A 13,162-nucleotide genomic window follows, 5' to 3' on the forward strand; every position below is an offset into this window, starting at 1 on the left:
TCAAAAGTCGTTAATCCGGACTCGTCGGGACTTCAGCGATTCCGGATTATCGATTTTTCCGGATTATAGATCATCAGTTTAAATCTGGTAAAATGGCATGCAGAAATTATAAAATTAAAAATATGAAACCGTAATTTACGAAATAAAGAACAATTATGATCTAAAGGGTATCAAAATTTACAAAAAAAAAGCTTAATATTTATTTGTTTACTTTATTAAATATTTCTTTCAGTGTAAGTTGTTTAAGTTGCTTCGTTTTTTATGTGATAATACATTCTCTTTAATTCCATAAACAGACATAATTTCTTGTTCAGTTACAAAGTTCCGCTGTTCAAGTCCTATAATTGCTGTGTCGAGAATACCGACTAATTTGTCAATCGAAATTTTTTCGTTTTCAATAACCTCTGTCACTTTCTTCGCTATTGGAAGCGAATTATAATGACGAGGCATTTGATTTAAATCATATCAAAGCCGGAGTACATCGAGAGGAAATACCACATTTAGTAAGCAATTATGAGCCAAATAAAATAAAAACATCTGCCCTTAAGATAAGGATAGTGTTGACAGATCAACTTCCAATTCATTGCGCTCCGCGGCGTTAAAGATAAACAAAGTTTAGGTAAACAAACGTTAAAGTTTAGATAAAAGAAGGATATGCCTTTATCCAAAGGATATGCCACGTTCCCCCCCCCCCCCACACACACACGCAGAGCAGCGTGAAATTGATAAACAGATTTCTGAATGGTTAGATAAACAAATCCTTTATCCATTTTTTGCAGCAATTCCACTTTTTGTTTAATGGACTCCGAAAGATACTTTCCCTTTGTATATCCTTTACATATTAGTAAATATATATCAGAAATTATGTTTGACATAATCGAAAGTTCAAGCTTACTTTTATAAAATTGCTCCAATTCGAAGATTAAGGAACAACGCAATCTGCAACATTAACTAAAATAGATAATTAGATAATTTTAGCTTAGCTTATCCCGTCCGTTATACATTAAACGCGCATTTGTAAACGTATTTTGGGCACGCGCACACGCAAATTCGCAGCCGTAAAGGTCTTACGCGCATGCGTCAACACGACGCATGCGCAGAAAGTTTGTAGCTTTGAGGTCCGGATTATAGATCATTCCGGATTACGGGTGTCCGAATTAACGACTTTTGACTGTACTATATTATATTAGCTTTTATAATATTAAAAAATTATATAAGAATGCAATTCATGCATAATAAATTACTTAACCCTTTGCGGCATGGTGGGTCAATATATGCCCCACCTAATTAATATTTATTTTCTCAGTTAGCAATTTCCGTTAGAAATTTTCTAATCTTTTAAAAATAATCTATTTTAGCTATTATTTTTCTCAGTAGATGTTACTACTATACCAGGGCTTAAGTTTATAAGCAAAAAATATTCAAAATAGGATCACAAGAGTGATATCCCTGTATCTCGCATTTTTCAATATTTTAAAAATTTTGGTATACAGTTTATGATATGTATGATACTTTTTAATATTCAAAAGTACTTTATTTTCAAAAATCTTAATTGTATTCAATATTTTATAACATTAATTTTGCAGTTGAAATAAGTGGGTTAAAATTTGTCCCACCACACACTTGAATTTCCGCTCAATAGATGGCAGCACTCACGATTATTTTTTTTCTTTTTTGCATCTACTTTTTTCGTGATTGCGCGCGCTTTTACATCCGTTGTATGCTCTGATGTGCTAAAATGTCTAGGAAAAAATTAACAACTCAGGAAGCTTTGGATCTTTTTGCTGAATTGCCATCTGATTGCGACTCAAATGCTTCAGATGTCAGTTTCTGATTCAGATGAAATTGAAATCCAGGAGAGAATAACTGAGGTTGAAGTTATTGCTGAAGAAGAAAGGGAAGTAGTCATAATTTGTTTCGCTTTTTAAAGACACAGATGCATCTATGCATGTGGCACTGTAAATATGAATCGGAAGTATCTACCCACAAATTTATGTCAAGAGGATATATAGACTTTTCAGTTAGCGATGATTCAATTTATTGCATAAAATGGAAGGATAAAAGATCCGTTTCCATCCTGTCTTGCCTGGAAAAGGCAACTGAAATGAAAGAAATTAATAGAAAGGAACGAGATGGAAAGACAAAAAAAAAAAAAAAAAAAAGTACTGTGCCCAAACAGCATTATTTCATACAATAAGAATATGGGATATGTCGACTGATTGATCAACTGAAAGGACTATATGAAATAGACCGCAAAAGCAAGAAATGGTGGCACATGATTTTTTTTTTTTTTTTTTACTTTTTAGATGCGAGTATAGTAAACACATTTATTCAAGTTTGTTCGCGAACCTGATCATGATGTAAAAACAATGAAAGGTTTTCTTCTCTCAGTTACAGAAGGTCTAATGGCACTTGCAGGCAAGAAAGAGCTGAAAAGAAAACTGAAATCCCCAGTTCAAATAAAACTAAAAACCCGTTCGTACAACCAGAAAAGACACTAAAAAATGTAAGTAAAACGCCAAAGAGAACGAGCAGGAGAAGATGTGCATATTGCAGCATATCGAAAGAATAACGACGAACATTTTGCATGTGTGAAACATGTGAAGTGCCTCTATGCTTACAAAAGAATGAAATAACATGTTTTTCAAAGTTTCATGAAAGTGACTTTTTTTTCAATTTTAGTCATATATAAATGTTTTTGAATCAAGTGCCAATTTTAATATTTTATTTAGTATCATATGTACGAGTATCAAATTTTAATCTTAAAATAATATTCAAGAAAATATTTTCTTTTGTTCCTAAAATTTAAAAATATTAAATATATACTACATGCAAAATGTGCATATGCAAAATTTTACAAGTCATGCATATATGCAATAAGTACAAAATGCATTTTAGTGTGTTTATTATGAATATTTTAGAATGCACGCTTTATTTTGTTTATTCATTCCACATATAATTTTTTTTCCCTGCTATACACCAATATGCTATAAGACATGTGCTAGTTGCATGGTGGGACAAATGGTATCCCACCTTCCACCGTAAAAAATAAAAGCGCAGAATTTTTTTCAAGCCTTAAAGGCACTTAAGTAAGTCCATCTGACTTATTCTAAGGCATTTTTTTAAAGATTAAAATATATTTTAAATATGCGTGTCGCAAAGGGTTAAACCAGACTTAAAAAATTTGACAGAAAGGTATTTTTTTATAAATTTTGTCAGTGTTTTAAAAGAAAGGCAAAGATTTCCTACACAGAATTAAAAGCGTTCTGTTGCAAAGAAATCAGAACTTAGTATTAGTTCTGGTGAATTGGGGGGGGGAGTTTAAACATAATTTTGTCTGTATTTTGAATGACAATAATTTTGTCTCGGTCTTTTAGATGGTTTAGTGAAGCATGTGAATCTGAAATTTATGAAAAACTGGTTACACAATTATAATACTTTATTACAAAAAATAATAGTAGGACTGGAAGGGAATTAACTTTTTTCCTTTCCTAGGTATGTAGTGTGAATATGATCTGATTTGCATAATATATTTAGCCACTGAGTGAATAAATTCCTACTAGTGCCAGACCTGGTCAAAAGACATGTTGCCATTCATACATTACTGCATTCATTGCACTGTTTTTTAAATGATTTGTTTATTTTCTTTACAACAACTATGTAATTCTGCAAAACTCAGGAATCATGCAAACATGTGCCACAGAAAGTGGCCTAAAATGCTTGGTATAAGGATGAAGTAACTTCTTTTAGATATGTTGTGGTTTATCTTATTTGGAAAAGTCTAAAAAAATATCATACCAATTTAACCCCAGAACAGCCGAGAGATGGCAGCACATGATTACAGACCACAAAATTCTATCCCAAGATTCTCAAGGAGAGAGTCAGTCGTCGAACGCGCGCGATGGTGCACGTGTGTAGTTTGGAGGTGAAGATGAAATAAAAATTGTTAAGTTTGAAATGTTGAATCTAATTTGATCTTCCTAAATAATTATCATAGATTCTTAACAATGGTGACCCGGCCTTGCAGCAACCAAGCGTTATTGTTTTAAACTAATATTTGCACGGAAAAAAAAAAAAAAAAAAAATTCTCTTTTTTTTTTACATATTACTTGGGACTTAGCCACGTGACTGGAAATGACTGAAGGAACAGCAATAATCGGAGCAGTAAAGATACCTGTGTACAACTTCGCCGATCCTTCACTATGGTTCACTATGTGCGAAGCAACATTTGAATTGGGAACACCGAAAGCGATATCGGAGTCTCGCACGAAGTATAATTACATTGTTTCGCACCTGCCCGCCGAAGCCGCATCAATTGTGAGAGATGTAATCAAAGCCCCCAACTCCACGGATCCTTACAATCACATTAAAACTGAGCTAATCAAGCGGTGCGGAGAATCGACGCATCAAGAAATGAAAAAACTCCTCGGCGGCGAACAGTTGGGAGATCGCCGGCCAAGTGAACTCTTACGCATAATGCGACGACGCGCTGAGTCATACAGCATTTCCGATGAACTAATGCTAACTGTTTTTACAGCATATCCCGAGTTTCGTACAGGTCGATACTCGCAGCGAACACGCCTTTAACCTTGGATAAAGCTGCGGAAGTTGCGGATCGTGTCATCGATGTATCACCATCTCCTGTAGCGGTAAGTGCCACAAATATTTGTTCTGCTAATATTTCAGATTCCATTGAAGAACGTTTACTCGCAGAGATAAAAAAATTGCACGTAAGAATCGATAATATCTCGCGTGATCGTCGCCGCACTCGTAGTCAGAATAAATATCGCGGCTAAAGAGAACGCAGCCCCTCTCAAAATAAAAACAAGTTTGATACCTGTTGGTACCACCTTAAATTTGGTGAGAGAGCTATAAAGTGTACCCCGCCCTGTAAATTTTCAAAAAACGGCCCAGGCGAGGCATAGCGGCGACTACAGCCTTGCCCTCCAATTCTCGTCGCCTTTTTGTTAGAGATGCGCGCACAAATGTCAACTTCCTCATCGACACGGGTTCTGACGTATCTATAATTCCAGCAACAGCATTGCAAAGGCGAAATCGCATCCAAATGACCCTTTCAGCAGCAAACACTACACCAATTTCCGTCTACACTAGCCAAAATCTCTCCTTAGACTTAGGTTTAAGACGCATATTCAGATGGACCTTTCTTGTCGGCAGTGTTTCAACCCCTATTATTGGTGCAGATTTTTTGTATAATTTCAACTTGATGCCTAACCTCCACACAAAAAGATTAATCGACGGTAACACTAATCTTGGCTCTAAATGCAGTTTACGAGTTAGTGCAATACATTCAATAAAGACAGTATCTGGCGACAGTATATACCATAAATTATTATTAAAATTTCCAGAAATCACAAAACCACCCCGTGCTGACCAAGAAATTAAGCACACAGTAGTGCATCACATCCAAACCACAGGACCTCCCGTCACTGCTAAAGCACGACGTCTTGCCCCAGACCGCCTACGAATCGCCAAAGAAGAATTCCAAAATATGATAGAATTAGGCCACATTCGTCCTTCAAAAAGTAACTACGCATCACCTTTGCATATGGTCCCTAAAAAGGACAGCACGGAATGGCGTCCTGTAGGAGATTACAGAGCCCTCAATGCACAAACAATAAAAGATAATTATAACATTCCTAATATCTTAGATTTTACTTCTGAACTACATGGCTGCAAAATTTTCTCGTACCTTGATTTAATTAAAGCCTATCATCAAATCCCTATACATCCTGATGATATCCACAAAAGTGCTATAATCACCCCCTTCGGCTTATTTGAAAGCTGTCGCATGCAATTTGGCCTATGTAACGCTGCAGCCACATTCCAAAGATTCATCGATGAAGTTACTCGAGATTTAAAATTTGTTTATGCATTCGTAGACGATATATTAGTAGCATCTAAATCTGAGGAAGAGCATATCTCGCATCTAAGAATACTTTTTGAAAGATTGCAAAATTATGGCCTTAGCCTTAAACCTTCTAAGTGTGTTTTTGGTGTTTCCTCAATAAATTTCTTAGGTGTCAAAGTATCTGAAGAAGGAACAGAACCCCTGAAAGATAGAGTAGACTGTATTTTGAATTTTCCTAAACCTACTACCATAATTCAATTAAGACGCTTCTTAGGTCTATTCAATTTCTATAGACGTTTCGTTCCTAGAGCAGCACACATATTAGCACCCTTAAATAAATTTTCAGAAGGTATCAAAAATAATAAAAAGAGCAGAAAACCTAAACAAAACGATCCCAAAGAAACACTTCAATGGTCTGAGGCTAGCGAACAGGCATTTACAGATGCCAAAAATTCACTAGCTACCGCAACTCTTCTTCGTCACCCAATTCCAGGAGCCAAACTTAGTGTTTGGGTTGATGCCAGTGACCTGGCAGTTGATGGTTCCTTGATGCAACTCAACACAACCAACTGGGAACCGATTGCATTCTTCTCTGTTAAGCTCACCAACAGTCAACAAAAATTCTCCACCTATGATCGAGAACTATTGGCCATTTACACTGCGGTGAAGAGATTCCGGCACATGCTCGAAGGTCGGAACTTTATCATTTTCACTGATCAAAAGCCTCTTATCTACGCCTTTAAGCAAAATTCAGAGAAGTGCAGTCCGCGCCAATGGCGTCGACTTGATTTCATTTCTCAGTTTAGCACTGACATTCGTCACACCAGTGGTGTTAATAATAGCGTTGCAGATGCATTATCCAGAATTGAGATAAACAACATCTCAAATTCCTCATTTCTTGATTTTGAAGCCTTTAGTCACGCTCAGAAAGCTGATGATTTACAAAATCTGCAAAACAGCAATCATTCACTAGAAATAAAGTCCATGCCCAGCCCAGTGTCAGCAACAGAACTCATCTGTGATGTATCAACCGGAATTCCAAGACCTATTGTGCCAGCATCTTTTCGTAAAATAGTGTTTGACCATTTTCAGAACCTCTCGCATCCAGGAACAACAGGATCTTGCAAATTAATTTCTGCTCGCTATGTTTGGCCCAATATGAAAAAGAATATTAAAGACTGGGTAAAAAGTTGTGATGCATGCCAGCGATCCAAAGTTCACAAACACACAAAAACACCTCTGGGTACATTTGCTACACCAGACGCACGATTTTCTCATCTGCATGTGGATTTAATCGGACCCTTGCCTCCTTCAGAGGGCAAAATGTACTGCCTCACCATCATCGACAGGTTCACCAGATGGCCTGAAGTGATACCCATCGCTGATATGACAGCAGCAACAGCATGCAGAGCCTTGTTCGAAGGATGGATATCCCGCTTTGGATGCCCATCTACCATCACCACAGATCAGGGTCGCCAGTTTGAGTCACCTCTGTTCAGTGAGCTCACACAAATTATGGGAACAAGAAGAATTCGTACTACAGCCTTTCATCCCCAAGCAAATGGCTTAGTAGAACGTTTTCACAGAGTCTTGAAAAATTCTTTAAAAGCCCATGAAAACCCAAGATGGACTGAATCATTACCAACAGTTCTCCTTGGCATTCGAGCTGCTGTTAAAACAGACATACAAGCATCAAGTGCTGATCTTGTGTATGGAACTTCACTAAGACTTCCAGCAGATTTATTTTCCCAAAGTGCCCAAAATACAACTCCATCTTATGAGTATGTGCAGAAACTCCAGGCACAAATGCAGCAGTTAAAGCCATTTCCCAACCAAAATCACCAAACAAGAATCTTTGTGCACCCAGAATTGCAAAAGTGTACACATGTTTTCCTTCGTGTGGACAAAATAACACCACCGCTCACTCAACCATATACAGGTCCCCACAAAGTCATAAGTCGAAGCGACAAAGTTATAAAAATATCCATAAATGTCAGGCAAAGCAATGTTTCCCTAGACAGAGTGAAACCTGCATTCATATATAATGATGAAATACAACAAATTCCTCACGAGCATGAACCTAAAGTCCCAGGAAATACTACTGGAAACTCTGTCAACAATTCCAAAACCACAAAATCTGGATGAATTGTGAAATTTAGCAAGAGACTCATCACAGAAATTGGTTAACTTGATCATAATTACTCTTGAGTTACTCGATTTTCAATGTTCATCATATCACAATTATTCTCTACAAATTTCAGAACTGAAAAACCTTTATTTTCATTTATTCATGTCAATTAGATTTAACCTGTATTACTTTATTTTGTTTTCTACTTTTATTTAATTTCATGTATGTAAGTGATTTCAGCAACTGACACAACCCAGCATCCCAATTCCCTTTTGTTTATGCTATGTATGTGTAAATACTGTCGTTCTTTCACTTCGCTTGTTCACTGGGGGGATACTCTTGTTGTGGTTTATCTTATTTGAAAAAGTCTAAAAAAATATCATACCAATTTAACCCCAGAACAGCTGAGAGATGGCAGCATATAATTACAGACCACAAAATTCTATCCCAAGATTCTCAAGGAGAGAGTCAGTCGTCGAACGCGCGCGATGGTGCACGTGTGTAGTTTGGAGGTGAAGATGAAATAAAAATTGTTAGGTTTGAAATGTTGAATCTAATTTGATCTTCCTAAATAATTATCATAGATTCTTAACAGATATTTCACTTGTCACACAGAAAAAGAAAACTCAAAATAATTTTCAATTTTTTTCTTAAAATTATCCATTTGCCTTATAAAATAAATATTTAATTAAACTAAATTTTAAAATTTACATTTCCATGTGCATATTATGAAGATTATTATTATTTTATATATACATACTGTATATATAAAATATGTAGACCCAGATTTAGACTAAGCCTCATATACATTTACTTCTCCCCCCCCCCATTTCTTCTTTCTTGGTCTTGGTTCAATCCACAGTAAAACTGGCATAAATTTTTTTTTATGCCAGTTTTACTGCATCCTTTCCTTTAAAAGTACATCCTTTCCTCGAGTTTCTAACGACGTTTTGTTCCTAATGACCATTTCCTTGTTGCCCTAAAAATATGCTTATTTTGCTAAATGGTTTATCCAGTTCTAACTGTTTGCATGTATCATATAATAACAGAGCTGTGACAGACACATATACTAGTGTTAAAATATTTTGTTCTTGATGTGAAATGCCATTCATGTTACAATACTGAGGATAATAATAAAATTTACATGTCTTTTTTTTATTATATGCTTGCCTACCTACTGAATTTAATTTTATATTATCATTTTTATTTTTCAAAATTGTATTTTAGAACGCCCCTCTCATTCTTTAACTTCATTTTTCTTTACTTTGAAATTCTTCATTTGAGACATATACAATTTCCTCCAATTTTAGTACAAAATCGAGGGGAAAAAAAAAGTACCTGGAAAATCTCAGTAACGATGGTGAGGTCCAAATTAAGTTAGAAATTAAGCAATTCATTTCACAGCTGCATTTTCAGCAGTGAAATTTCTTTTAAGGGTCAAAAATGTTACAACTATTAGGTGTTTTGTTAGAAAAATTCTGTGCTTTAATAAATAAATGCATTATTTTCTTGACGAAAAGGAATTTCTAATAATGCTTTGTATCCATATTGTTAATTACTGGACATGCATTTGTTTTTTTTATTTAATTCAGTTGGGGAAATATTCAACCACATTTTTCTGTATATCTTGCATAGAGATTGCTCATATTTAGGGTTTTCATAGATGCTAACTCTACTGGTTTTCAATCACGTTACAAAAATCTCCAGTTTTTGAGATTTCATTGTTGACAGCTGTGGATTTTCTTCAGATGAAAAATAGACATTTTTATGACTTTATTGTTTATCAATTATTTTTGTATGCTTTTGTAATTTTTTTATTATTAAAATATTTTCCCTTTTACAAAGTTCTAAACTTTTTCTTTTTTCAGATTCACCTCACCGATGATATCGGAACAACATTATTGATGTTTGTTGTATTCAGATCTGCTTTCGACGAAATAAATTCAGGTAGTGAAAAATATTCATATGCAGATTTATTTACGCTCTTCATAGAACGGGGATGTGACGTTAATGCCACTAGGTTGGGTAGTACTGTTCTTCACTTGGCAGTTATCGAAAAACAAGAAATTTTAGTGCAAAAATTGCTCATTTCTGGAGCTGAAATCGACAGGCGTGATGAGTATGGTTTTACCCCATTGTTCTATGCATGTAGAAGAGGTAGCCAGAGATTTGTGGATTTACTTATAATTGCTGGTGCTAAATTATGCACACAGAATTGGAGAAATAATTTGATAATCTCTGGAAATGAAGAAAGCATTAAGATGCTTATATATATAAATGATAAATCCAAGCAGTGTCATACGCTGGAAAACTTGTGTTACATTAGTATCAGGAAAAGACTTCAGAATGTAGAAAGAGATGCCTTTCAACTGGGTTTACCTCCATTATTAATAAGACGCTTACAACTCAAAGACTGTTCTAATTATGTAGGATGATTATTCTAATTATGTATGATGTACTGAGTTGTAAAGTTTAATAAAGGGTAAAATATTGCTAAGTATGCATTTTCCTTTTTTGAGGGGGCTGAAATAACACTTCTTTTATTATTTTACATTCTTACAATATTTGCTGTCATAATTTATAAAAGTTGCGCTATATCTATAGTATAAACAAGCAAGAAGAAAGGTGTGCATATATCATATGTTAACAACAAAACAATGCACAAATGGAAAAGTTTGTAACCCAATAAAAGCACTTTTGTTATAAATAACACCAAGCAAGAAATAACATTTGCATGGAAGGAAAGCTTTTTTAGAATTATATTTAAATTATCTGCGACAATAAAAGCATGATCAAGTTTTCTTGCCAATTAACAGAACCAGTCCAGTCCTCCTGTATACAGATTTGGGAGATATTTTAAAATTTTATTGCCTTTTAGTCCACTTTCACATTACTTTGATTACCATTAAAAATTAACATGAGTCCGGCCTCTGAAAATTTACATCTTATTCAAAAATTACAAATCTTTGGATAAGATTACAATCACAGATACAAATCTTGTTCAAAGAGTTGAAGTTATATATTTAATTATTTATATGACTTATCGTTATTATCGCTGCTAGAATATTTTATTTTGATAATTATATTTTACTTTTATTGGAGCTGGAATAATGATTGCAGTTTGTGTTTTCCAGCAGTTAATTAATTAAACTAAAAAAGTATTGCTTCTTATCATCTTTCGTTTTTTAATATAACCGTTACATGAAATTAATTCAGTTTCAGAATCCTTACTTCTTCAGAAATATTTGCAAGAAATTTCTGAAACAAAGTATACAAATGATTTCAAATGCTAAAAACTGAAAAATTCGAATAACTAGATAAATAATTATAAAATAATACAGCAAACAATTTTTAATGCCTAATCTTTTATACCTAATTCATTTTTAAAGCATCAACAGTCCAAGTCTTCTCAATTTTACTCACAAGATAAATATGTATTACTATTATTTTGGCGTGTGTTTTGGGGTTTGGCTGTATTATGAAACGCTAATACCACACAACGTAAATTGTTGGTACATCACATGATATTCTTCCGAGATGTGAAGAACACAAGTCCGGCCCACTCAGTCTCTTTCGTGCAAGGTCCAAAGAAGCCACTATTGAGATTGATGGAAGAAATTTTTTTTTTTGTTAAAGTATATTTTGCCAAACAGATCTCTTCTAAATATCTGATATCACGTAATAGAAAATAAGGTAGAAAAGAAATCTCATAGTTTTCTGAATAGAAGCTCAACGTTAAGATAGGATAATCATTCTTTTTATAAATAACAGAGGTCGCTTTCAACACAAGTGCCTCAACAAATCACTTTGCTGTTAGTTTTCTATCGCTGATATCTGTCACCGTTTTTCCTTTATACAGAACAACATGTCTCAGGTATTATAATTATGATACTAAAAAGATTTTTTAGAAAGTTTAAGCATTCATCCAATAACCATGTAAATCACAGCTCAAAATAGCTCTTTAAGCTAAATCATTTAATAACAGGTAGCACATTGAAATTCGGACTGTCTCGTTTAACTAACCAAAACCCTCAAGTAACTCGAAACTCTCCTTCCCTCCGAAAAAGCCAACAGTAGAAACATTTCTAAGAAAACAACTCATGTTCCATATACAGAAATTTTGCCTGGGACCTAATAATAATTTAGAGTTGCTCTCTGAGTGTCATGTTTGTTTATACTCTTTTAAATTTTGTTCCACATAAATGTTTCCTCAGAATTGTTACAACATTAAGCATTTCCCCCCCTAACTCTTATTCAGGTTCACTTGGCTCTAGAACTCAACAGCAGAAACTCAGTATAATCACGTATGTGTCAAAGTACTAATTACATCTCACTTGATATGAGCTGGTAAAGCGCGTGGAATGAAACGATATTTAAGATAGTAGGTGCTTGGAAATTTATATCGTTGGTCCTTTGGTATTTAATTAGGAAAATTCTCAAAGATCCATTGTGGAAGTATTTCAGATTACTGAGAATTACCTGCTATGTGCAGTATCCTTATATCTGCATCAAGGTATAAAACAGGCCCTTTAATTTCTCTTTCAAAGTTTCCATGTAAACGTGGATTGCAGATAAAATTCAACTAGTTTCAAAAGAATAAAACTTGCAAATTTATTTTGAGATTAGCGGAAGTACAAGTTGGATTGAGAGCAATGCATCTAACAGCACAGATCTGTAATACCGCTATAATCCTTCTCTAAAAACGATAAAAAAAAGTACAATTCACATTCATACATTTTTCAGTCTGATGCGATATGGAACCCACATAAAAATTTTCGATAGAAAAATAAGCTAATTCTGTTTCATTATATCAGCAACAATGGCACGCAGTTTTGAATGATTTTTGTTTTTCTTATCAAATAGTCCTAAAAGCTTAATTTCCATTCAATATTTCACCTATAATTAATTTTAGTTGATTAAATGTGGCAAAATCTTGACCTTTATTCATCAGAAATTAATAACATGAACAAACAAACATACATTCTTCTTTATATGTATAGATTTTGTAAAACTTACAAATTTTTATTAAAAAACTCCATGATTTGAAAGCGAGCGGTAGCAACACTTCGAAATAAAGCATTTTTATCTCCAAAGCTCGAGACTGTTGCCACTCGGAAAAATGTGTGCGAAAATCAGCGCTTTCAGAGTTTCTAATTAGTATGTCA

The 13,162-nt window shown here is 34.3% G+C and overlaps 1 protein-coding gene and 1 long non-coding RNA gene across 2 annotated transcripts in view; one reads left to right on the plus strand and one right to left on the minus strand.

Moving 5' to 3' along the window:
* LOC146997217 (uncharacterized) overlaps window positions 1-13,162 on the minus strand; it is a 440,254-nt gene that overhangs the window by 41,755 nt on the left and 385,337 nt on the right. The window lies entirely within an intron of this gene.
* LOC146997218 (uncharacterized) lies at window positions 1,116-10,494 on the plus strand. The gene is made up of 2 exons (XR_015041214.1): window positions 1,116-4,649; window positions 9,866-10,494. It is a non-coding gene; the product is annotated as an uncharacterized LOC146997218 (long non-coding RNA).

The sequence above is a fragment of the Stegodyphus dumicola genome, chromosome 5, assembly GCF_044657685.1.
Source record: "Stegodyphus dumicola isolate Sdum_Otavi_A_Nest chromosome 5, ASM4465768v1".
NCBI lineage: Eukaryota > Metazoa > Arthropoda > Arachnida > Araneae > Eresidae > Stegodyphus > Stegodyphus dumicola.